The 27,426-nt window shown below is 36.2% G+C and overlaps 1 protein-coding gene across 8 annotated transcripts in view; it reads right to left on the bottom strand.

Moving 5' to 3' along the window:
- Positions 1-24,107, bottom strand: part of TNC (tenascin C) — a 109,767-nt gene extending 85,660 nt beyond the window's left edge. For 6 of the 8 annotated variants that reach the window (XM_031954190.1, XM_031954185.1, XM_031954188.1 and 3 more), the window contains exons 1-2: positions 23,864-24,107; positions 6,755-6,854 (exon numbers count right to left, since the gene is read on the bottom strand). The gene's annotated coding sequence lies outside the window, so the exon portion shown is untranslated. Of the gene's footprint in view, positions 1-6,754; positions 6,855-12,101; positions 12,290-23,863 lie in introns of those variants that run through there. The other 2 variants (XM_031954189.1, XM_031954183.1) reach the window with 2 other exon arrangements.
- Positions 24,108-27,426: the final 3,319 nt, after the last annotated feature.

Genomic DNA, 27,426 nt, shown 5'->3' on the forward strand with positions numbered 1-27,426 from the left:
ACAATTGGTTGTTTTTAGCCATTTTCTCTAAATCCAGGAATTAGAGGCCATTGTTCTTCACTTAGTCCTCTACAGGGAAGAAAACCATTTCATTTTGGATAAATAAAGATAACTACTAAATGCCTAGAGATATATTTCAGATCATTACTCATGACTTCATTTTTATTAATGCACAAAACATATTAAGAGTATACAGTTTGAGACAGACACATGACATGTCCCTGATTGGATGAAAGGAAGAAAGACTTTTATTTTTAGGACAGATGGATTTCTTTCATTGTCATCCTGGCAACTCCTCCAGAAACTAAGACCAAATAAGCCTCCTTGCTTGCAGACTAGTTTTATTGTGCATACTTATTGGCGTGTAGAGAGGCATACATGGATGTTTTCTAGAAATTCCTGAGTCCTACTCCCTCTCAACACCCATAAATTCCACCTTAGAATGTGTCAGAAGAAAAAAGAAATCAGGAGGCAGATTCTGGGTGGATTTTCCCCCAAGGATATCTGATCCTGAGAGTTGAGACAATTGTAATATGTGTACTTGACTGCCAGGAGAAAGTAAGCCCAACCCAAGGCCTCCATCAGATCCAGAACAGTGGAATCCAAGCTTCATGAGCAGCATTTATCTTGGCATTTCATTTTGTTTTCCTTTGACATCACATTCTTGAGACTTAGGGCCTTTTTTTTTCTTTTTGAAAACTCAGTGTTTAGGACGGGAAATTCATAGGGATTGGCCACCAGTGGGGTGGGGTGGGGGAGCTCTAAGTAGGTTTGATTGCTATGATGAGGGATAACATATGAGGGCTTCAGGAAGCCACAGGGGATTCTGAATGCTACTGACTCCCTAGGGATTACTTTCTAGTCTGGAAATTCTAGAAAGATGCAAAGGACAGAAAGGGAGCTCAGGATTATGAACTTTTACCTCAGTCACAACTAATTTTTCCATTTATCATATGATTTATATTAAGCACTCTTCCCTCCCTGAGCATCAGTACTCTTGTTTATAAAATGAGTTAAAACAGATGACAGCTAATGTTCCTTTCAAATTGATGATTTTATTTTTCTGCCTTGAAGGGAAGAATGGCTAAAAAAAGACCATTCTTTGGGAGAGATGAAAGACAGAGATCTTGGGAGATGCTACCTCCTATTTTGTGTATTGGTGACTTGAGAGCAGATTGCCCTTAACTCCATGGCCTTAGGTTTCCTCATTTGTTAAAGAATGGTTATTTGAGCAAGTGATCTGGTTCCCTTTGACTTTTAAGTTTCCCTTTGACCCTTAGTTTCTTCATCTTTCAGTGGTGACAATCACATTTTGTATACAAATAAGTCTGTTGTAAGGAAAGTATTTTGTAAATCTTTCCATGCCAGTAACCAAAGTAGTGGACCAAAGAAAGCTTTCCCAGAATTATCATGTTGTTGGTCTAGTAGGAACTTAAGTGGAAACAAGATTTAGAGTTGCTGGTGATGTTAAAGATCATGTATTTCCTTGTTTTATTCATTTCTATGAGTCATGTCTAACTCTCCATGACATTATTTAAGATTTTTGGAGGGCAAATATTTTTGAGTAGTCTCCCATTTCCTTTTCCATCTCACTTGACAGATGAGAAAACTGAGGCAAACAGGGTTAAGTGACTTGCTACAGTCACATAGGAAGTGTCTTGAGACCATATTTTAATTCACAAAGATGGCTTTTCCTGACTTCAGATAGGCCATTTCATCTATTCGACCACAATCATATAACACAACCCCTTTCATTTTATACATGAGGAAATTGAGGATCAGAAGGATCTTTGCCTAAGATCAAATAGATAGTAGACTTCAATGCTAGGTCTATTGAACCTAAATCTAGGATTCTTTCCACAACATCATATTGCCCTCAGAATAGAATAATTCTGCGATAGAAATAGCATAGGACTAGATTGCAAACTGATGTATCTCCCCCAAAGAATAATGTAGTGCATTGCACATGGTAGACAATAAATGAAGGATGCTTTAAGATAGTATTCTTAATAGAAGGAACATAGTTGTGTCTACATTGTTTTTTCTTTGTAAAATTATCCTGAAATTCAGACAAAGTCCCCACTTCTTTTCTGGAACTAAATAAAGACAGACCAGTCTTTGGATTCATAGATGAAAGATGTTAAAGAACATCTGTTCTAATGCTTTCATTTTGCTTTTGTTCTAATAACTTGTCAACTTTTGAGATAAGATTATTTTGAGGGGTCTATTGCCCCAAGAGATGATGTTTGTTGGTCATGTAGGAAGATGATTTCCCCTATCTGTCTTTGCTTTTCTTCTTTTATTCTGCCTTGCAATTCCCAAAGGATACTTAAGAACCGACAGCCCCTATGCCAAAGCTAGCTTGATGACTAGAAAGTAACCCCTCTGTGGCATTTGGCAGGAAGTAGATTTAGTTGGCACAACTTGTGACAAACAGACATAAGACACTGTTCTTGGTGAGAAGGAAGCATGCAGGGGCCATTAAAGATTGCAAACTATCCAGTTTCACTGGCATTATTGTGTGCTGTAGTTGGGTCATAATTTAAAATCTTGACCTTCATTATTTAAGGCCCGTATTTAAAAATCTGATTCAAGGAACTTTGGTCCATTGTTCTTTTCATCCCACGACTTGGTTCAGCAATTTTGATCTGTGGAGCTTAATTTTGAAGTTCAAAATGTTAGTTGGATGGACAAGTTCAATGGCTTGAGGATTTGAGGAAATTGCTCAGCTGAATGCTGGGAATTGTTCTATTCTGGGTGAGGGCTTGGCTAGGGGGCTCAGATTCAGATCATGTTTGTTTTAAGTTTATAACACTCACCTGTTTACATTATTATCTTAACATCTGTTTCTCTTCACCAGGATTTGTTGATCTGATTATATAGTGCTCTAAACAAAAGGACAGAGGGCTACATAATGTGATTTATTTTCCTTCTCAGCTATTGTCTTGGCTTAAAAATTCCTAGTTCATACAGTCAAAGAGTATCCCAGCTTTCCTTCTTTTTTTCTTTAGCAGAACCACCAAATTAATCCACAAATTTTATTCCATAAATTTTTCCATCTAGACACAATAATAAGATTCATATTTGTGGCTCAGCTATACCTAAGAAATTCTTAGGTATTTGACTAGATCCATTGATACATTCAAACCACAAACTGCTCAAGTCTGGTATGGTTTCAATTTTTGAAATAAGACTGTTGCAAAGTTCTTGCCTTTAAAAAAAATTTCTTTCCTAGGTAGGGAGAAGGGAGGTATGAAGTTCATCTAAGAATCAGCCTGATGGAAACCCATTTAATGTGGGAACATCTTTAATATTTCTTCTCTACATACTCTAGTCAAATGATATTTCAAAATTAAACTAACTTTTAAGAAAAAATGTGTCCATATTAAGAATTTTTGGAAATTTAATTAGACTTAACATGTCAAACAAAGTTAAGAAACAGATTTATGAATTTCTCAGTTATGACTAAATAAACAAAGAAGTTAGCCTAAGATTATCACCTGTTATACATAGTAGTTTTCAGTTAGCAAGTACTACAGAATAGGAAACAAAACAAAATCCAAAAGATCCAGGGAGCATTGATAACTATAGCACACAGGCAAGAAACTCTTTCAGAAGAGGACAATGCTGCTAGAGAGACTTTGTGTTGCAATTTTACATATCATTTAATCCAACTACCTCATTTTACAGATGAGAAAATTTCAAGCTCTGAGAGATTACCTGACTCATAAGAGGAAAATTAGTATTCAAACCCAGATCCTCATTCCTCACATCTCTAGTTCTTATTGTTGCACTTCATTGTCGTTCAAGTTCCCAACTGAATTGGGATGGAATCATGAGCCAAATGTGGTATGCTTGTCATCTTAAGTACTTCCCATTGAACCCAGTATTCTGCATGCATCCAGACCACAGTGACAACTGGGTTACATTCATATTCCCTCTCAATTTGAACAGCAAATGGATTTCATATTTCTCTAACAAAATAAACTTGGCTAAATTGTGGCTTAATCTCAAGTCAATTTCTAGTAGTTGAGTACCTCTAGGTAGGAAAAAATTTAACCCCCCCATGTTTTGCATCAGATTTATTATTTGCAGCTACTATTCAAAATAGCAAAGAAATGGGGTTCAACTTTAACAAAGGAAGGTGGGTTTAAAGTTATGGTACTTAAAAACTTCTTTGAAGCCAAGAGGACTGTTTGGGAGGGTGTTATGTAAATAATAATCATGATGATGATCGATGATTCAAACCTTTCTCCACTCTTCATCCTTCTTCCCCTTGATGATTGCTTTGAAAGTTGATGACCATAACAGTAAATAGGCAGGATTAATTATTTGTTTATACTTCTATAAGAAAACAGCTTTGAATTCCTATGATATAGTCACCATTCTTGCTGCATTTTTTGAGTTGAGGCAGCTCAATAGATAGTAGTAGAGTCAGGAAGATTCATTTTTCTGAATTCAAATCTGGCCTCAGACATTTACTAGCTATATGACGCTAGGTATGTTACTTAATCCTGTTTGCCTCAGTTTCACATCTGTAAAATGAACTGGAGTAGGAAATGACAAACCATCCCAATATCTTTGCCAAGAAAACCTTGAAAATGGAGTCACAGAGAGTTAGATGTGACTGAAAAGTGGCTGAAAAAAAAACTGTTTCAGTTCAGACTGCTTTCCCTGGCATTCAAAGTCTTTTAACTCAAATCTAATAAAATAAACACAGTTTTAGGGACCAGATGTTCAAAGAAAAGAAATTAAATGGTCTCTGACTTTCTAATGTTATCACCTACTGTTTCCTTCCATATATTTTGTGCTTTAAACAAGCCAGTTCTCTTTCTATCCTCCCCCTCCGCAACTGGTCTTTACTCTTATATCTTTGTGTTTTTCTCATATTATTTTCTGTGCCTGAACCCTCTCTAATCCTTTCCTTTTTATCCATGGAATTTCTGCCAACCATTTAAAGCCCAACTCTCATGTCTTTGTATCTACTGAGAGTTTTTCCTCATCCTTGGTGGTGTTCTTAGCCTTTGTTTTGGATATATCTTACTGTTTGAATCTCAAGGCATATCTCAAATAACAGTGAATGTTACGAGTTATCTGTCTGATCCCATATGCCATTCCCATATGCCACAGAAGTAGGGATTATATCTGAACTAAACTCTTCATCATCCTTGACATGAAACCTAGGGCTTTGCAAAAGGTAGACCCTATACACTTGCTTGTGAATGAGCAGATACAAGTGCCCTAATAAAATTGAAGAAGAGTCTAAAATAAATAGGGAGACCCTTAGTATACTTGTGTAATAAATGAAGGTTACTAGTGCTAATAGCTTAAGACAACAGTGTCATGGAAGCAACAAATATGAGCCTGGACAGATTTTGTGAAACTGAAGAGAATAGAAGGACTCAGTGTACCAAAGTTCATAGGGTCATAAAGTCAGATATGGCTCAATGGCTAAACAACAACTTTTCCACATCCCCTTTTCTGAATCCTTATCCAGCTTCCTACTGTCCAGTGGCCTCATGCTATTGACCATGGCACAAAGTGAAGTCTTGTGTGGGTATTTCATTGGCCTGGGAGTAGGGAGGGAGATGGTATTTTGGGGTAAGGAGAAATAAGCTCTTTGAATGACACTACTGACATCCAGTTGTTCAGATGAGAAGCATTTGGGGATAGGAAACTGAGTATTGAACTTTGAATCAAGAGTTTTGGGTAAGAGTGCTGATTTTGCAACTTCTTACCTAGCTATATAATTAGGAACAAGCTTTGAACCTCCTTTTCCCCATTTGTAAAATGGGATTATTTTTAGTACCTCTAGAGTTTCTATGAGATTTAGAGTTCTATAGATCAATACTATTGTATAGATCTATATTTATAGTATCCAAACACTATTTATAAAACAAAGAATTCATAGATATTTATCTATAGTATACAAATATTGTATATACATATATAATACATATAATGTATATAAGTTCATAAATAATTACCTATATTATATAAATACCGTTTAATTATATTATGGCTACATATCTATATAGAGTATGTATATATATCTACATAAGTATATATAGAGAGTACGTATATATAAGTATATATATGCATGTTATTATATATATATATATATATATATACACTAAAGATACAGTATATATCTAGAATATAGGAATACTATAGCTATATACTAGATATTCACATCCAGTAAATAAATATTAATATGCTCTTTAAAGATTGTAGTAAAAGTCCTTTCAGAAGAGCTCAATGGAAAGTATCCTATAGGACAAAAATCTTACTGGATAAGGTTTGATAAATGGTGTTCTCCCAAAGTAAATATATCTCAAAGGCTGAAAAAATCCAATAGCAACTTGAGATCAACAGGTGGAAGGATAAATCCATGTTCAACAACTGTCTAATGAAAAGATCCTTTCTTTGTATCTACTATGCAATGGGTATATTGATATGGTGTCACAGAAAGTTTTGTATAATAAAAAGATGAAAAAAAATTGAAACTTAATTGTATCACAAAAGCAGGATGTCTGTGACCAGCATTTTTCTAGAAAGTTTTAGCTATGAGAAGGCATTTCTAATGTGAGGTAAGAGAGAAGTACTTCCAAGTTACATTGAGAAATCAAGCCATTTTCTAGCTCTAATTCTGTTTTAATTAAGTGCATGACTGAAAAATATATTTTATAGCTTTCCTTCTTCTATTTTCCCCCCTCCAAAATGGGAATAATGCTACGATTTTCTCCTTACTCACCTGTGAAGTAACTTGAGTTTGCAGGCTTTGACACAACTCCCCTATATTTTCACAATGCTTTTGCTTTCATATTTCTTGCCACTTTCATCCTCACAATACCCTGGTGAAGGAAGTAGGGCACATTTTGTCACCCCCATTTGACAGATGAGGAAACCAAGATTCTAAGAAGGGAAGTGACTAGTTTTACAACTGGTAGAACTCTGATCAACTTTGGGGAAAAAAGTGCTACATTCATGAAAATTTATATAACTAGCAGGGTTGGAAAATTCAGAGTCACTTATTTCAATGTCATTCCTTCCATTCCTAAAATGTAGACACCACTAACATGGAATCTATAGGACAGATATCTGGCTACATTGATTCCTATGTGAAACTTCAGAACTGACATAAAAGAATAAGCATTTATTAAATGTCTACTTGTGCTGAGCATTGTAGGCCTACTCCAAATTTCAGGAGAGATAGTTTACCAGATAATTTTAAGCACCTTAGATCACCCTGTTCATTGAGAGATTGGGCTGGAATGAATGTTAGTAAATGAAGATGGAAGTCCAGGAGAGAGGGATTATGAGAGTATCCTGCAAAAACAAGAGTCTCATGCACTCACTCTCTCTCTCTCTCTCTCTCTCTCTCTCTCTCTCTCCTTTCTCTGGCTTTCTTTCTGTGTCTCTATGTCTGTCTCTGTCTCTTTGTCTCTGTCTATCTCTACTCTTTCTTCTCTCCTATCACTCTTGAAATAGAAGCAGAAAGAGATAGAGGCATAAGTAAAGAGTGTGAGAAAGAGAATGAAAAACTGCATATATATTAGGAAATGAAATCATTTCAGAAGGTCTGAAGATCTCAACTTTTTAGAAATAGTAACTTATGAAAAAGAAAAATAACGACATCTGTAGAGAAATTTACCCCTGGTGAAATTTACCAACTGGTGCATGGAATAGAGTATTAGAATTGGAATATAGAACAGTTAATGTCAGAACTAAAAGTGACTTTAGAACATAGGGAATATGAGAAACATTCAAACCAAGGTAAGAGAATGGCATATTACCATAGAAAGGGCCCTCAGCACAAAGAATCTCTGAGCTGCAGGAAACTTGAGAGATCATGTGGTTCATTTCACAGACGGGAATCCTGAAGCTCGGAGAGCCTGATGCAGGTACAACTAATGAGTGGCAGAGGTGGGAATAGAAGAAGCTAGATCCTCTTTCCACTATCTTATTACTTCTTAGAGTTTATTTTGCACTAAGCATTTTATACTAATACAAAGTAATATGTGGCATCATTTGGGAATCAGAAACAGACTACATCAGCAAGGAAGCAGCTTTTGGGTAAGGGTAGGGGAATATCTGAGGGAATCTATTCTGCCTCCAGGCCAGAAGTGCTAATGGCACAAAGTGAGTTAGTCAGTAAATTATGTCCATGATAAAAAGCAAGAAAAAATTTTGTGTTTGCCTTTTGGTATTCCAGAATCCCATTGCCTAAAATAGTTTGCTCCACATTCATAGCTTATGTTTCCCCTTCTCTGAGAATGCAGAATGTATGTCAGTCTTCATAAGGTGAATGCTTCAATCAGTGCAGTTCCCATAAATAGACAGACACCAACTAAATGGGCTTTTATGCCAAATCATTCTGTAAAATCACCCATCACGCCTTAAACCCTGGGAGAGTTAGAAATGGTAAAATGCCTGACCTCTCTGTACTTCCCAAAGGCATTGACTAGACCTACCCTTTTGTAAATTTGCCCTCAGGAAAAGTCCTGTGCCAGGTTTTTTTGTGTGTAAAACTGGTTAGCTACTGGACAGATCAATGATTTCAATTTGGCCTCTGATGAGCTTCCAAATAGGGACCCAGGCACAAATTGGCCAGCAGGTCTTTTAATGATCTCAGCAGTGAATAGGAGCTAATGGTGGCAATAAAAGGTGAGTTTCTAGCCTGAGCTCTATACTTCCAAGGCAACTAATCCTTAACTCCCCTTGATATGTATCCTTCCTACCTAGTAACCTATTCTGTAATGGATGGGGTCAGATTCAAATTCTTCCTTTGATACTCATTAGTGGTGTGGCCATGAGTGATTAATTTAACTCCCTTGGGCCTCAGTTTCCTTATTTCTAAAATGGAAGTGTCTTTGGTAGCTCTCAAGATTATGAACTGCATAATGAAATCATAGATCTCTGCTCCTCCCCACACCCATCATGGGGATAAAAAATTTCATATACTACTTACTGTTTTATATATTGCCAAAATGAGTCTACATTGTAAAACCAAATCACCCAACCTCACTCTGCTTGAAGCATTTCTAGGATACCTACTCTAGGTCTGTGCTTTGGAGGGACAGTGACTGGGAACAGTCAGAAATGGAAACCATTGTGGGGGGTAACAGAAAAGGAGGTGGCTCTCTTCTCCCCTGCTCCTATATTGTAAACTCCTGAGGGAAAGAACATTTCTAGTTGTTCTTTCTTGTATCATGGACGGGACCTTGCACATGGTCAGCTCAAAAAAATGTTTGTTGATGGAACTGGAATTCACCCCTTTTCTCCTTTATCTTGTGGAGTTTCTGTGTTATCAACCCCAATTAAAATTTGTCTCCTCTTGTAGAGGACCAGCATTGAATAAGTCCATGTACAGGAAGAGTACAGTCCAGGTATTACTTGAGACTTGCTTTCTGTAAGAGCGTGCACTTCAAAGCATTGGCTCACTGTCTCCTGTAACAATGAGTGAAAGACATGCTTGAAGATATTTAGGATAATCTTGGTGAAGAATGCATGTAAAAGGAACAAGGGCATCATGAACTATACTATTTACGACTCTGTTATGATAGGTACATTGTTACTGCTAGTTACTGTTATTTACGATTCTGTTATTGTTAATGCTTGTTACTGTTTAAGGTTCATGTCAAACTGAAATGGCAAAGTATGGTATATATACTTTAACCCTGGAATGTACACAGTGCCACTTGAAGACATCTGGTGTTAGTTTAATTCTGGTGTTAATGCAATGCTAGCTTAATCCTAGTATTAATGTAGCACTAGTTTAAAGAGTATATAAACTCTGGCTCTCGGATCAATAAATGGACTGCTTAGATAAATCCTGCCTGGCTCGTGCATCTTCATTTCATACCCACACTCATCCTATTCTCTGGAGCTAGAGTCCTACACTCTATTTGGGAAGTTCTCCCTTATCCTACCTGTTGGAGAGAAATTTCCCCTTTGGCTATCATATCATGCTCATGTTTCATTTTGTACATAAAGTAGTAGTACTAAATGAGAAGGAAGGGTAAAGGAACCTTAAACTAACATATACATCAGTGTATCAAGAATCCCCGATTTCATTGGTGTGAACATTCCTTTCATTGCCATAGAACACAACCCCTTCAGTTTTTTAATAGCTGCTGTGGTTGAAATATCTACCAATCAGTCTGTGGTCAACCTAGGGATTAGCTTTTTCATACTTAGCTAGACTTTACCTTGGACAACAGATGCACAAACTGTTATGAGAACCATATTTGAAGCATAGGTTCATGGAAAGATCTCTTTGCTTGGAGTGGTGAGACCAGGTTTGAAGTCTGCCCCAGACACTTCAGTCATTTGAATCAATTAGATAATTGAAAAACATATATAACCTATTTTGTGGCAGGTAAGTGTTGGGGCTACAAAGACCAAAAACTAAAACAGTAACTTGTCCTCAAGATGCCTACCTTCTATCAGAATCAGAGGAAAGGAGGAGACACGTACACTTAGATATATATACGAAATATATACAATATTGATGCAGAATGATTTTGATGGTAAAAGTATGAGGTAATTTTAATGGGAAAGATACATCTAGTGTGTCAGATCAGGAAGAGCTCCATGTAAAAGATAGTTCTAGCTCTTGAACTAGATTTTGAAGGAAACTATGTTTGGAAAGAGCGTTGAGGCAAGGAGAAATGGGTTCTGGGTAAATGGGGAAAGCCAGTATAAAAGGTCAGCATTAGAAAATGGAGTGAAATGAATCAGGGACAAAAAAAAGACCAGTCTAACTAGACCATTGAAAAAAACTAGGAATAAATAATACAAAAACTCTCAGCCTTGGTTTGCTCTTCTGTAAAATGATTATAATACTTGAACTATTTTTTTCCCCACAAATGTTTGTGAGGAAAGGGCTTGGAAAATATTAAAGTATAAGTTGTTATGATTTTCAGCTTGATAAAATCTGTCAGCTTGTGATATAGTGGCATATATTTGAAAACTCAGTTCCTTCTATGATATAATGAAGCAACAGAATAGCTAACCAGAAGAATTAACAATGAGGTCAGATAATCATAAAACCATGAAATATCATAGCTGGATGGATATTTAGAGATCCTCTAGTTGGAAGTTCTTCTTTTGTGGATAAATTAAGATCCCCAGATATAAAATAATTTGTTCAAGTTCATATAAGCAGTTAGGTGGCAAAGAGAATGGATCTTTAAGCCTGGAGTGCAAAAGAACTGAGTTCAAATTTGACTCCAGACACTGACTAGCTGTAAGATTCTAGGCAAGCCATTTAACCTCTTTTTGTCTCAGTTTCCTTGTTTGTGTAATGAAGAGTAATAATAGTACCTCCTTCACAGGGTTGTTGTGAGGAACACATGAAATAATATTTGTAAAGTGCTTAGCAAAAACACCAGTACATAATAGGTGCCTAGTAAATGCTTCTTTCCTTCCTTTCATCCTATCCACAATGAGTTAGCAACAGGTCTCACAATTTTCTGCCCAATGTTCCTTCCCCTTATTATGTCACTAATGACTTGTGTGATCTTGGGAAAGTCGCTTCATCTCTGTATATTAAACTCCCTATTTACTCTACTGTTAGGATCTTAACATTGCTCACATTCTAGACTGCTCTTTATCTTGATGCCCATTATTAACAAGAAGTACTATTTCTACAGGTCTCTATGGTTTATAAAGTGCTTTCCTCTTTACAAGCCAGGAAGTAAACAGAACAATTATTTTGTTTTCATTTTCCAGTGAGGAAACTGAAGCTCAGTCAAGTTAAATCACTTATGTTCTCACAGCTACTAAATATTGGAACTAGGGCCTCTGGGTTTCCTGACTCCTGGTTTTGTACCTTTGCCATTATACTATTCAAGTTCACTATCTCTTGATTACAGTTGAATAAAAATATTGAAAACAGGGAGGCTAAAATTTGCTCCAGTCTCCTATCCCACATGGGACAATCCTGTTGTTGCCAGTTTCTGTTCCTGAAAGTCCAGTCAGGGATATGAGTTTCACATGGTCCCAAGGAATGAATGAGTACTTATTCTCAATCTTCCCCCAAAGGCTTTTGCTGTCTCTCACTAGGTAGTGACTTCCTGCCTGCCTGCATGAAGTACCTGTGCCAGCATTTCAGCTGCCTGTGGTTATTCAGACAGCATCAAATCCCTGGCCAGACATCCTCTGTCCTTGGTACTAGCTTTCCAAAAATCACCAGGAGGGCCCGCTTTGCTTGTCCCCATTGGCACCATGGAGAACGAGGACTGTTCCTTGAAGTCAGTCTCTTGAGACATTTTCCTATTCCACTGCTTGTCTTGGCCTCCTGCTGGTTATTATGACATCACCCCACACTGCTGTGAGCATAAAGAGGGTGAAGCAGGAACCTGGCCTTCAGCTCTCTGCTTTATGCATAAATGCTAAGGCAGTGGGAGTATGAGAAGGGGAGGTGCTGGGAAAGGCTGCTAGCAGCTTCCTTGCCACTGAAGAAAAAAAAACCACTAAATGACCAGTTATGCTAGTTACAGAATCAATTTCTCTTTCCTCCTCTCCCTTCCTTTCCCCTCCCCTCCCCCCCTCATCTATGTACCTGTCTCTTTTGTGGAGGATAGAAAAAGATCTTGAAATAAAGAGAAATAGCTGACCTCTACTCACTCTTATCACTTCATATTTGGAGAGTGGCTAGGCGTAAGCATGTGCTTTTATTATGGAATTCAATGGGAGACTTAAAACACAAAGGCAACTCTCCTTAAATGCTTAGCATTTTCAGCTATTCCTTTGAATTAGAAGTATTCCTGCTGATGAAATGATCTGTCTCTACATAATGAAGTAAAACACAAATGTTTTTCAAAAAAGTGTCTACAAATGAAAAACTAATAAACATATTTATGTGCATTTACTTTTCTGTCACATATTGTTATTCAGCTGTTTTAGTTGTATCCAATTCTTCATGACTCATTCGGGATTTTCTTGGCAAAGATCCTGGAATAGTTAGCCTTTCCTTGCCCAGCTCATTTTATAGATGAGGGAACTGAGGAAAACAGGGTTAAATGACTTGCCCAGGGTCACATAGCTAGTAAGTGTTTGTTTGAGGCCAGATTTGAACTCAGGAAAATGAGTCTCTTTGATTCCAGGTCCAGCATCTAATTCAGGACCATATTTTCATCTTCACAAAATTTTTATGTGCTAAACTCTTTCCCCACTCCTTTGATACTTCTCTATTATTCTCTACTTTACTGGCGAACTAACTTCACATAGTCATTTTACCTTTGTGGGCCTCAGTCCATTCATCCACAAAATTAGTTGGATGAATTAGAAAATCTTATGCATAAATATTTATAAGATATAGGGTTGGAAAAGACTTGGGGATTTTCTAGTCCTATCCATTTTATACATGACATTGAATCACAAAGAGATTAAATGACCTGTCTAAAGTTAGAAAATTAATGAGTTGAAGAACCAGTATTCAGATACAGAATTCAAAGTTTCTACCAGTTCTGAGATTCTATTCTTACTGTTCTAAGGTCTTTATCAGCTTTAACATTCTATGTATCTCTCAATTCTCATATCCTGTGGTTTAGTTATAAGACCAATTACTTGATATTATTAGATATTGTTTAATAGTTTTCAGAAGTATTTTCTAATCAAGATTATCTTTATCTTTGCCATATTATTCAAATATTTCTCTAGTATAATTCTTAAATGTCTTATGAACTTTTAACAATATTTTGATAACATTTCAATTCAGTTGGTTTCTTTTGTAATCTAGTTTTTTTTATTCATTTAAAGATTTTCCAAGAAAATAGATAGTAGCTATAATCAGTCTGCCAAAATTTGGGTCAATAGCTCACACAAAAAAATTAAGAACTCTCGATCTAATGGAATTTTCTTTATTCTCCCTTAGCTATGGATTTATTTGTACTCTCAGTGCCTATGAAATCCTCATCATTAAAATAAGTGAATTAAACTCAGGAATTTTAAAAGTCCTTTTAATACATATTTGAGAATTCTATGAACTTTTGGATAAAGTTACAGAGACTTAATTGGATCCAACATTTCTTTGTTTTTTCTTGTCCAGACTACAGCTGATGTAGAAAGCCTTTTTCATAGTTTTCTAAGATGCAAAGGCCCTTTGTGAATAGGGAGACCCAGATAAATGTACACCTGTCTATATGAGAAAGACTCTCAGAGGAAACCTAATCGGAGGATGTATGGCAGGCAAGGGCCAGGTGGATGTCACTCTTGCCAAGTTCCTAACATACGTGTAATGTGCCATGATATGCTGTAGGCTCTGATGGTGCCTTGTTGGATAAAATTTTAATGAAATTTCAGGGACTCTAGGAGATTAAAAGCTCTTCTGTTATAAATACTGATGTGTGGGGCAAACATTTGCCCAGTTAGGAAGCTATATAGATGATGAATTTCCGAAGCATATTCAGGGATGCTGTTCTTAGGCTTAAGACCTTTCATTTATGTTTAGCTTATATTAAAGTCATGTTTCTGTTATGGATGAATATTAACTGGTATCCATGGTTTTACTTAATGTTTACATGGAAGCTTAGTGGAAGCCAAATCTGTCTAATCAGATGTTGAAGTAGGAGGTGAAGAATGGATCCTCAGACCTGCTCAGTAGTCCTCAACATAGTAGAATTTATAGGGATCCAGAAATAAGGTCAAAGCAATCAGAAAAAAGGGAAGAATTAAAGAAACTTTCTCAACTATTGTTCTTCTAGCTAAGGAATATCTCATATTGAGCAAAGCACTTTGTAAAGAAATTGTCAATGATTCATTAGGGTCTTTTTAATTAGCAATAGAATAATCAGATTTTGGAATGTATCCTAGAGGACTACCTTCCTTTCCATCATAAAAGTTCTCTCTTTGGTCTACTTGTCAAGTGACCTTCCAGTGTCAGAGAGTGCATATTATGCAATGAAATCATTCTATTTGGAGAACTCTCAATGACAAGGAACATTGAACAAATCCAGTGAACAAATTCTATGATGTGAAACAAGTCATCCCATCATTCTCTGACTAAGTTTCCTCATGAGGAATAGGGGACATTTAAGATTGTATCTAGATAAAATCCAACATCCATTCCTATTAAAAACACTAAAGAGTATAAGAATAAATGGACTTTTTCCTTAAAATAGTCAGTTGCATCTATTTAAAACCGTCAGTAAGCATCACATGTAATGGGGATAAACTGGAACCATTCCCAAAAAGATTAGGGATGAAACAAGGTTGCCCATTACCGCCATTACTATTCAATATAGAAATGGTAGCTTTGGCAATAAGAGATGAAAAAGAGATTAAAGGAATTAGAGTAGGTAATGAGGAAACCAAATTATCACTCTTTGAAGATGATATGATGGTATACTTAGAGAACCCCAGAGATTCTACTAAAAAGCTATTAGAAATAATCCACAGCTTTAGCAAAGTTGTAGGATACAAAATAAATCCACCTAAATCCTCAGCATTCTTATATATCACTAACAAAATCCAACAGCTAGAGATACAAAGAGAAATCCATTTAAAATAACTGTTGATAGTATAAAATATTTGGGAATCTAGCTGCCAAGGGAAAGTCAGGAACTACATGAGCAAAACTACAAAACACTTTCCACACAAATAAAGACAGATCTAAACAATTGGAAAAATATTAAGTGCTCTTGGATAGGCTGAGTGAATATAATAAAGTTGACAATATTACCTAAACTAATCTATTTATTTAGTGTTATACCAATCAGACCCCCAAAAAACTATTTTAATGACCTAGAAAAAATAACAACAAAATTCATCTGGAGGAACAAAAGGTCAAGACTTTCAAAGGAACTAATGAAAAAAAAAATAAATGAAGGTGGCCTAGTTGTGCCAGATCTAAAACTACATTATAAAGCAGTGATCACCAAAACCATTTGGTATTGGCTAAGAAATAGACCAAGTGATCAGTGCTATAGGTTAGGTTCACAGGACAAAATAGTCAATAACCATAATAATCTAATGTTTGGAAAACTCAAAGACCTCAGCTTTTGGGATAAGAATTCACTGTTTGACAAAAACTGTTGGGAAAATTGGAAATTAGTATGGTAGAAACTAGGCATTGACCCACATGTAACACCGTACACCAAGATAAGGTCAAAATGGGTTCATGATGTAGGCATAAAGAATGATATTATAAATAAATTAGAGGAACATAGGATAGTTTACCTCTCAGACCTGTGGAAGAGGAAGGAATTTGTGACCAAAGAAGAACTAGAGATAATTATTGATCACAAAATAAATAATTTTGATTATATCAAGTTAAAAAGTTTTGTACAAACAAAAGTAGTGGTGACAAGATTAGGAGGGAAACAATAAACTGGGAAAACATTTTTACAGTCAAAGGTTCTGATAAAGGCCTCATTTCCAAAATATATAGCGAATTGATTCTAATTTATAAGAAATCAAGTCATTCTCCGATTGATAAATGGACAAAGGATATGAACAGACAATTTTCAGATGAAGAAATTGAAACTATTTCTAGCCATATGAAAAGGTGCTCCAAATCATTATTGATCAGAGAAATGCAAATTAAGACAATTCTTGAGATACCACTACACACCTCTCAAATGCTAGGATGACAGGAAAAGATAATGATGAATGTTAAAGGGCATGTGGGAAAACTGGGACACTGATACATTGTTGGTGTAGTTGTGAATTCATCCAACCATTCTGGAGAGCAATTTGGAACTATGCTCAAAAAGTTATTAAACTGCATACCCTTTGATCTAGCAGTATTACTACTGGGCTTATATCCCAAAGAGATCTTAAAGAAGGGAAAGGGACCTATATGTGCAAAAATGTTTGTGGCAGCCCTCTTTGTAGTGGCTAGAAATTGGAAACTGAATGGATGCCCATTAATTGAAAAATGGTTGAATAAATTGTGGCATATAAATGTTATGGAATATTATTGTTCTGTGAGAAATGACCAACAGGATCATTTCAGAGAGGCCTGGAGAAACTTTTATGAATTGATGCTAAATAAAATGAGCAGAACTAGGAGCTCATTATACACTTCAACAACAATACTATATGATGATCAATTCTGATGGACGTGGTTCTCTCCAACAATGAGATGAACTAAACCAGTTCTAACTGTTCAATAATGAAGAGAGCCAGCTACACCCAGCGAAAGAATTATGGGAAATGAGTGTGGACCAAAACAGAGCATTTCTATTCCTTTCTGTTATTGTCTGCTTGCATTTTTGTTTTCCTTCTCAGGCTATTTTTACCTTATTTTCTAAATCCATTTTTTTTCTTGTACAGCAAGATAACTATATAAATATGTATACATATATTGCATTTAACATATACTTTAACATATTTAACATGTATAGGTCTACCTGCCATCTAGGGATGGAGGTGGGGGGAAGGAGAGGAAAAGTTGGAACAGAAGGTTTTGCAAGGGTCAATGATGAAAAATTACCCATGCATATACCTTGTAAATAAAAAAAAAATAAAAAAAGATTGTATCTAGATTTAAAATTCTATACTTCTTGAGCAAGGTTCTTAATTTTTTTTTAATGCTAAGGACCCTTTTGGCAGTCTGATGAAACTCATGGCCCTCTTCTCAAAAGAATATTTTGAATGCATAAAAGACAATACCTGAGATTACAAATAAAAATAAAGATGCTATTATTTTTTCTTATCCAAGTTTCTGGTTTCCTCCTACTTCTTCTGTCAATCCTTTATTTTAAGAACCCTTAGTGTAGATGAAAGATTTTCTGGATAAGAAGTCAGGAGCAAGGCATAACTTGAGGACAATGCCTTTCCAAGTGAGTAAAAAGTAATAGAAGCTTCAGTAAGAACACATTAGGAAAAGGAATGTTTCATTTCCCATGAAACTGTAAGACCAGGTGGAGTTTGGGGAATATATAACAGGTTATATAGTCTGCTTGAAAGTAGCACAATTCAGGACTTGTGAATTAGAGAAAATGTCAAGATTCTGAATCCAGTAGCTGAGAGGCAGCAAACTGTAGTAGAATAGAATGATGACTTTAATTAGGAGATCAGGATATACATTGCAGTTATAAGGGGCAGCTAGATAGTGCAGTAGATAGAGCAGCGACCCAGAAGTCAGGAAGGAGGACCCGAGTTCAAATCTGACCTCAAAACACTTAATACTTCCTAGTTGTGTGACCCTGGGCAAGTCACTTAACCTCAATTGCCTCAGCAAAAAATAAATAAATTGCAGTTATAATACTAAATGACTCTGATAAGTCATTTAATCACAAAAATTCTCAATGTTCCCAATTAGTAATAATACTGTAGCACTTAGTTCACAAGGTTGTTGTGAGGAGCAAAATGAGATCAGATTTGTAAAGGGATTTGCAAACCTTAAAGTGCTCTAGAAATTTCACCTATTGTTATCATTGACTTAAAATGAATTAACCTTTAAAACTTTCCACTCACAAGTAAATCAAAAACATAATGATATTAATAACACACAGATCTTTTATTGGTATGGTGGATATAGCCCTGGGTCTGGAGTCAAGAAGAACTGAGTTCAAAACCAACCTCTGACACTTACTAGTAGAATGACCCTAGGTAAGTCACTTAACCCTGTTTGCCTCAGTTTTCTCATCTCTAAAATGAGCTGGAGAAGGAAATCGCAAATCACAAGTATCTTTGCCAAGACACAAGATGGGGTCATGAAGAATAGGGCATGACTTAAATCAACCAAACAACAAGAACAACAACAAACAGATATCTTTTTTTACATCATCTTCATTTGCAATCATATCTCCCCCCTATACCCAAAGGATCAGCCCTTGTGCCAAAGAATATACTGTAATGATCCTATCAAATATTTCCTGTAAATCTCTTAGATGGGTAAGGAAAATATTTTCCCCATTTTGTTGATGAGGAAACTGAGGACCAGAAATAGGAGAAATAATTTTCATTTGCATGAAGGTTAAAGGAGGGATTTAACTTACTACAGAATGGCACAGTAAGGGAGAATTCTTTTGGCTTTCTGCCTGATTGAGGGTGATAGAAATTGAGGGTGAGGTAATAGAAAATAACTGAAAAGAAACATGTTGAATTTTAATCTTTGATGATAAATAGGTTTATAGGGAAGATTCTTGCTCCTCTTCCTGCTCTTCCCCATTTCTAATAAATAATATTAGAATGATTCAATAGATCCAACATATTTTTTATTCCTTTTGGTCAAAGGAAAGAATTGCCTTCATAATGTTTCTTTTCTCTGCAAAAGCTCCTTACATCCTGAACAATGTGATTATAGCTGCTTCTACCCTAATCCCAGTCTCCCCTCCCCACTTCTAACCCCCTTGCAGAAGTGAGCTCCTTCACTCTTTGGGGGATTTTACTCTTTGGACGGCAGCCCAAAAGCTAATTTTTCCCACATGTAGAGGGTGTTTCAGTTGGCTGGGGAATGGATTGAAAGGGATTCCCTGCAATAACTGGTGGCCTGACTGAAAGGGAATGAGCTGGGAGGAGATAAATTGGTGGGTAGATGGCAGTGGATTCTATAAGAACCTGTCTAATTCAGCTGTAACTATTAGAGGCTTGGTTCTTAAGTGAGGTCCTTCCACTTTCATTCTGACCTCTCTCTTGCTTGAGACTGAGGAATCCATTAACTGTGTTTTCTCCAACAAATAAATTAACCATTTTTCAAATTTGATCGTTTCAGGAAAGGCACAGAATAATTTATTTTTCCTATTCTGTCCTCCTGTAAAAAATCTTTAAAATATTTTTAGCTTAATACTTGCTTTTCAGGACTGAAATTTAGCTGACTGACTGTACCAATTAATTTCATTATAATTTGAACTTTTCCTATCTCCAGACTGAGTTAGACCAAACTAACCCCACCTTCCACAAACATCAGTGTAAGGTGATAGTAAGCAGAGTCATTCTGCAAAAGTACTAAGATCCTGTCCTCTCCTAGTAATCCTCTGTCCCTGAGCCAATCCTACTGAATAGCCTCTGCAATACCGGATACCACTATTTGCAATTCTAGATGAGTTCAGAATGGCTAAAGGGAAACTCACAAGTTTCATTCTTCTTTAATAACCTATGACCTTGGACAAGACACTTAATCTTGTTTAGCCTCGGTTTGCTCATCTGTCAAGTAATAGTAATAATGCGCAGACTACATATCTAAAAATTTTTTTTTTGTGAGGAAAGTTCTATATGAAATTTATAGTACTATATAAACACGAAATTTATCCTATTCTTATTTATGCCTAGACCTGGGATTTCATCAGCATAGGGAGTGCCTGAAGAGCAATGAATGAGCAGTGTCTTCCAACTAGGCATATCCACATTTCCTCTGAAACTTACAGTCTTAGAGATTTACCCGGAGAATTGAGTTGCTAAGTGAGCTGTATTGAAGGGTCATACTGCCAGCCCACATCAGAAGTGGGACCCACACTCAAGCCTTTGTGACCCTCAAGACAGTTAAACCAAGCTGCCTTTTAATTATAATTATTATTTACTCTTAGCATGAGGCTTATATTCATATCTAATATCTATATAGTGCTCCAAGACTTATAAAACTTCTCACATATATTAATTCATTTTACCTCACAATTATCCTTAAATAAGCACTTCCACATTGTGGGCCTCTGAGATTGCCATTAGTGTGAAAAAATTTACTGATCAAGATTTTTGTTTCTTTTTAAAAAACGTTTCCCCAAATTAAATAAACAATAGAGAAAGACTTCCTTGGAGGAACAATGGAAAGACATGCAGTTAAAAGATCTGGATTTGAACTTTACTTTGCTCCTGAATCTTTGGAAAAATCACTTTACTAACACATAGATCTCAGCTTCCTCATCTGTAGAATGAAGGTTAAAGTCTTTTCCAACATTAAATCCAATGATTCTATTAAATTCTATCTTAGACATTTACAAGGTGGGTGACCATGGGTAAATTACTGCTTCTCAGAGCCTCAGTTTACTTATCTGTCAAATGGATGTAATCATAATGCTAGCTACTTCACAGGATTACTATGATGAACCGTAGAGTCCTATACAATATGAGTAGTTATAGTTATTGATATTTAGCATGTATTTTGAGGAATAAAAATTAAATTTTGCAAAGGGCCTTTAGAACTTCTATTATATTTTTGTCTTTATTATTTCCTTTGACTCTTCAGATATGACCATGGGGAAGCAGCATAGTGTTGTGAAAAGGAGGCAGAGGATCTGGCTCCATTCTGATTTCAATCCTGGCTCTTTTATTTATTTATTACTTTTACTACTTGAATAAGGTCATTCCCCTACTTTGGACCTCAGTTTCCTTATTTATAAAATTCAGGAGTTTGGCTGGATGATTTATAATAGCCTTTTTCAGTTGTAAATCTTATGATCCCAAGTAGGAAAGCAAAGGCCTTAGCATCATTTTTCAGCTCTGGAAATGAAGGCATAGAGAGATGAAATGAATCACTGAAGGTTAGGCCAGTACTTTGGGACAGTGTCAGGACTGGAACCATGTCTCCTGATTGTTTAAGAGAGTCATGTTAAAAAGTGGACTGTATATGGCTATCATAAATTGGGTATGCATTTGTGAAGTTTCATTTGGGAAGGAGAATAGAGGAAGTAATCTTCCTCTTTTTTGATAGCTATCAGGATATCCTCAGGCTATCTGATCACACTTTGTAATTGGTAGAGAACTCTTCCTGAAGTCCCAAAACTAGCAGCTATTTCATTTTTGTTGTTGTTGTTGTTGTTGTTGTTGTTAAATGCAAGGTCTGTTGTCTCTTTCCCACAGAAGGAAACATTGCCATTAATAAGGTAACTTGTGTGTCTGGGATTAAGACTCCTGTCTTGAACAGTCTATTTCCTGAGGTTTAAATTAATGAGGAAATGATCTAATGGATGAATAGTAAGTTACTGAGATGAATGCATCATGTAGGATCAAGTGCATATGCATGTCTCCTTGTGCCCCTTCTGACTCATGGTAACCTGAAGGATTATTGCACGTGAAATTTTAGTAAGACTATGGGTATAGAGAACACAAGCAGAAGGTCAGGCTTTAATAATTAGGCAGTGTATTCAGATATTACAGAAAGCAAGGAACTATGGGTTTTCTTTCTCTCTTTCTTTTTTTTTTTCAAACAGCCTTTCTTTATAGTTGACCACTGCTATATTCATCAATCTTTTATCCTGACCCAACTCACTCTTGAGGAAAGCACTAGGTATCCTATTAATGTGTGCCCTGAAGCCAAGAAAATTCAATACACAAAACAACCATGTAAGACGCTTCACTCCATTCTCAAAAGCTGGGGAGGGGGGGGGACCCTACAATAAAATAGTTTTCAAAGGGATTCAGATGGCAAAGGATGCCAGCATACTTTCCACTAATTTATTCAGTCTTCCAAAGCCTGGGCAAGCCCCCAAAACACTACCCAGTCAAACTACAGAGTTCCAAACAGGACCTAACTAATTGCCTGGATAAGTGAAAAGCTGTCTTCTGCAAGCAGTTTTTATTCATCCAGTACATATGGTGAAACTCCATAAAAGAAAAAAAAAGACAGAGACACATTTATTTTACCTCAGGGTTCTCTGCCTGGGTCTCACATACAATATAATGCTTTCCCACTGAACTACCAAGGACTATCCCATTTAGTAAATGTCATTTTGGATTGAATGTCTTTACAAGCAAAGAAAACAAGCCTGAGTGTTCCCAGAAGCAGGAGCTCAGCATCATAGCCCACAAAGTGGTAACTAAAAAAAATGCTATTAAGGTAGTAAAGTCTTGAAGTCAGCTGTTTAAACAAAGCTTTGTGCTACAACCACCTTTTCCAAGACCTCCGCCAGCCTGGTATCATTCATGTCTAGCACACACACACATACAGACACAGATCCATCTAGGTCCAGCCCATAGAGCTGGAAACCCTCAAAAAATAGACAAGTAAAAAAAGGGCATGGCAGGGGGAGGGAAGGAAGGGGGTTGGATAAGATAGGTCTTTTGACTTTTGGATTGAGAGCAAATGTGGACAAACTTTGAAGAAGTAAAAGACCTCGTTAGCAGCTCATGAGTAGAATTAAGAATCTCTTTTTGGGTCCTAGCCACAATTCAGATAGAAGTGGGAATCTCAAAGCTGAGCAGAAGTTTTAGGTGAGAGAGAAACTAGAAGGATTATATCAGCAATAGAAGCTTTGGACTTATAGGCACTACATATTAAACAACTTTATTGGAAATCTTTAGAGTAGCATCATTTAATCAAGACTTAATGGGTCAGAAAACTCTGAACTATTATATTTACTTATTCTTTTAGAATTGATTCTATACTTGGTTCCATCAAAGTTTCAACAGTCATTCATTGCCTAGATCTGTCATTATTTTCATTTTTTCCTCCCTCCCTTCCTTTTTCCCTTCTTCCTTCTTTCCTTTCCTCCTCCCTTTCTCCTTTCCTACCTCCCTTTCTCCTTTCTTCCCTCCCTCTCGCCTTTCCTCCCTCCCTTCCTACCTTTCTCTCCCTCCCTCCCTCCTTCCCTTCTTTTCTTCCTTCTTTCCCATCCTTCCTTCTTCTCTCCATCCCTCCCTTCCTTCATCCTCTCCTCCTCCCTCCTCCCTCCCTTCCTTCCTTGCTGAAAAGTGCTAAAGAAATGATGCTTTTCTTTGATATGGAACTAGGGAAATTACCAAGAAAAAAAATGAAAACTTAAAAAACCCAAAACAAAACCCTGTTAAACATCACTTTCATAATTTACACTAAAAAGGGCTCCTAAAAAAACAATTCTTATAGTTAAAAATATAATTCTACAGAAACTTTTTTTTAAGTTCATGAATGATACATTTAAACTCATTTTATCAAATGCATACACACACACATATAAACACGTGATTTTTTTGGGTAATAATGATGGAATGAGCTTACCTTCCAGACTTGAATATAAGTTAGATCCTACAGTGAACGGCCTCATTAAATAAATAAAGTTAGCAAGCAGTCTCCCACCTTCTTGCTCTCCTCTTGTCAAAACAGTAAAGTTTTCTTTATACTCTGAGATCAGTGTGTGTTTGAGTTGAGCATGTGTATGTGTGTATGTGTGAGAGAGAGTGTGTGTGCAAGAGAAGTTTGACAGCAGGGGAGGCTGCAGCCAATACATCCAGCTTTTGCTGGGTTTATATAGCAGTCCTGATCCTTGGCTCATTCCCCTGTAATGGGATGCCTCCAGGCAGCCTTTTCCACTTTTCGGTTGGTGAATTAAAGGAGCAGCCTCCCAATGGAGCTGTGAGTACGGTTAGCTCATGGAAGACACACTCACTCCCAAGCAGACTGCCAGAAACGTAACCCTATTTGCATACAATTTATGGCTAAAGAAGGAAATTCCCTCTTCTTGTTCTGTTCCCCTCCCCCAAACTATATACCAGTGTCAAGAAAATGATTCAATGAATAACGGCATAATTAGAATTTCTGATAGGATTGTTTCAATATTTTTCGAATGAAGTTTTCTATCCGAGAATTAGAAAGTTAGAGCTAGGCAAGCGTTGTTGCTGCTAGTTACATTTCTAACTATTATCCAGTCTCATAAAGAGGTAACACTTAAAAGTTAGGTCTGGCATTTATTTGGTGAGAAATGAAGACAAGGATAGAACTCTGGAGATATCTAAGTCCTAGTAAACAAGGTATAAAATATATTTTAAAATGAAGACCTCATACATTTCTTTGGGAGGACAGATCAGCTATATATTATGTGAAAGTAGCCATTTCATATATTAAGAGAGAAAATAACTTTTGCATTGTTACCCTTTGGAATGAGTTACTATTTTTTTTTAAAGGGAGGGAAAATATTTTTAATATTCATGAGCTCGTAGGAATCAGGAAGACTTTCTAATGGAAACTTATTTTTTTTAATGGAACTGTCAGATTTAGAGTTAGAAGAGTGTTTCAAACCTATCTTGACTGATTCCCTAATTTTGAGACCAAGACACCTTAGGTCCAGAGAAACCAAAAAGTCACATAATTGAGAGTAAATTACAGAGAAAAGATTTGACCCCAGGTCCTTTGACACCAAATTCAAGGTTCTTTCCACACCATCCTGTTTCATATTTCACTTAGTGATCTTATTTCTATCCTGGTTCCCAGGAGAAGTAGCCTTCCTGATAGGTGTTGAGACTCTAACCTACCCTTTTCAAAGAATATAAATGAACAAGATTGGAATAAAAGCTCTAAACTAAGATAGAGGAGCCTAGAGCTGGAGCTTTTGACTCTCTTACTAGTTTTGTGATTGTGGATCTATTCCTTCATCTCTCAGCCTCATTTTCCTCATCTGTAAAACTTGAGTAATTTTACTCATACAATCTTTTGAGCTTGTGAAGAAAGTGGGGTTTGAACTTTAAGGTAGGAAGGGCATCCTCAAAATCTTAGCTGCTAAAGTGTAAATCTTTCTTGAGATTTTTGAGATACTGTATAACAGTGTGAATTGTTATTAACTTAATGCTTTAAAGATTAAAGATTTAGATAGTGCAGACACTCCTACTGAGGCAGATGACAACCCTGGTATCATGTGCTTATGATCTTTGTGAGTTTCTTTGATCAGTTAGGAAATATTTATACTAAGTGCCTACTATGTATTAAACACTTTGCTCAGTGATGGAGATACAACAAAAGACAGAATATAATCCTTGCCTTCAAGGAGTTTAATAATATAATGGGGAAGACAATGTATATGAAAGGATGCAGAAAGGGAGGTGTATGATGAAATCTAGAGAAGTTCACGTGGAAGTAGCTGATCTGGATACCCTCCTTAAATGGAGTTTTTGGGAGAAGTTCTCTGCTTTTCATTCTCTGCTCACCAATCAGAGAAAGGGAGATTATTAAGAGGAAGGGAGACAAAGAGTTAGAGGAAGAAAAAAAAATACACCCTATAGCCCACCTGTATAGTCTTACCTATCAATCAATTTAAAGTACTACATTTATTGTAGAATCACATCATTTTTTAGATTGTCAGCAAGCAGCTAGATGGTAAAGTTGATAGAAAGCAGGACTTAGAGTTAGGAAGATTTGAGTTCAATATAACCTCAGTTCTTTACTATCTAGGTCACCCTGGGCAAGTGACTTTAATATCTGTCTTAGTTTCCTCATGTGTGAAATGAGAACAAAAATAGCACCTACATCTCAGGATAGTTGCAAAGATAAAATGAGATTCTATTGTAATGTAAAATGCTTTGTACATCTCAAGGCACTGTATTAATGGTAGCTAATATTATTTTTTCCAAGACTTTGTTTTATAGTTGAAGAAATTGATATTGAGAAGGGAAGTGACTTGTCCAAAAGAGCTCAGGTATTTGGATTCCAAATAAAGATATCTTTCTATTGAAAAAGCAGAATAATTGTTAAAAGTTTTCAAGGATTTCTCATTAATTACTGGACATATATTCAAAATTCTTGGCCTTACATTCTACCTAATCAGTCTCATCAACCTTATGATAATATTTTATGATAGAGTGCTTTGCATACTGTGCCATATTGGTATGAATGTTTGTGCCAAGGCACCTTTGCTCATTTCACTGCCTTAGCATATAAGTTACCCAATTCCTGTCCTTTTCATTTAGTTAAGTCTTAGTCATCCTTTAAAGCACAATCCAGAAAGCCTTGTATGACTTCTGCAGTTCACAGAATTCTCTCTAATGAATACATTTTTATGCCCCTCGCTTAACACTTATAAGAATAAGTGTTATGACTATCTTGTAAAACTCTTGAATAAAATACATTATTTAATTTTTTCTCAATTAATTTATTATTTTTCCTTCAAAATCAGTTCCTTCTGACTTCATTATTTCTGTCATTGTCATAACTTATATATCCAGACTTCCATGTTTTCAACCTGGACACTGCATCTTATGATTTCCTTTTCATCACTCCTTCTTCCCCATCAGTTACAGTCTTGTTATTTTTATATTTAGAGTAAATATTATATATATTTCTTCTAGTATAGGCTTTCTTTGCTTTTTGCCTGGACTATTCCAATAGCTTTCTAAAAGCTCGCTCAAATGTCTACTGTCTTCCCACTTTAAACCATCATTAATGCCACTGCCGATCAATTTTCTTATCCATAGATCTAGCCATGTCATATTGCTTCTCAAAATTCTTCAGTAGCTCCTTCTTGCCTACTAAATAAATTTAGAACTCTGGAATTCCAACTACTGAATATTAATTCAGTTAATTAATTAATTCAGTTGGTAGCATTCCCTAAACTTTCTATTAGCAACAACTTTCCCCTTCAGAACGCACACGCCATTTTTGTTTCTCTTATGGATCTTTCTAATGTATTTTTCAAGTAACTGTGTATTCTGGTTATTCCTTATTCTTCTTCTAGATTTTAAGTTCTTTTAGGGAAAGGATTGGATCTTACTTAAACCTTGTATATCTCTGCATCATAGGTCTCTCTGATCAATAGGTTGCTAATGATTGTTTGTGGACCAAATGAATGATCCCTA

The sequence above is a fragment of the Sarcophilus harrisii genome, chromosome 2, assembly GCF_902635505.1.
Source record: "Sarcophilus harrisii chromosome 2, mSarHar1.11, whole genome shotgun sequence".
Classification (NCBI taxonomy): domain Eukaryota; kingdom Metazoa; phylum Chordata; class Mammalia; order Dasyuromorphia; family Dasyuridae; genus Sarcophilus; species Sarcophilus harrisii.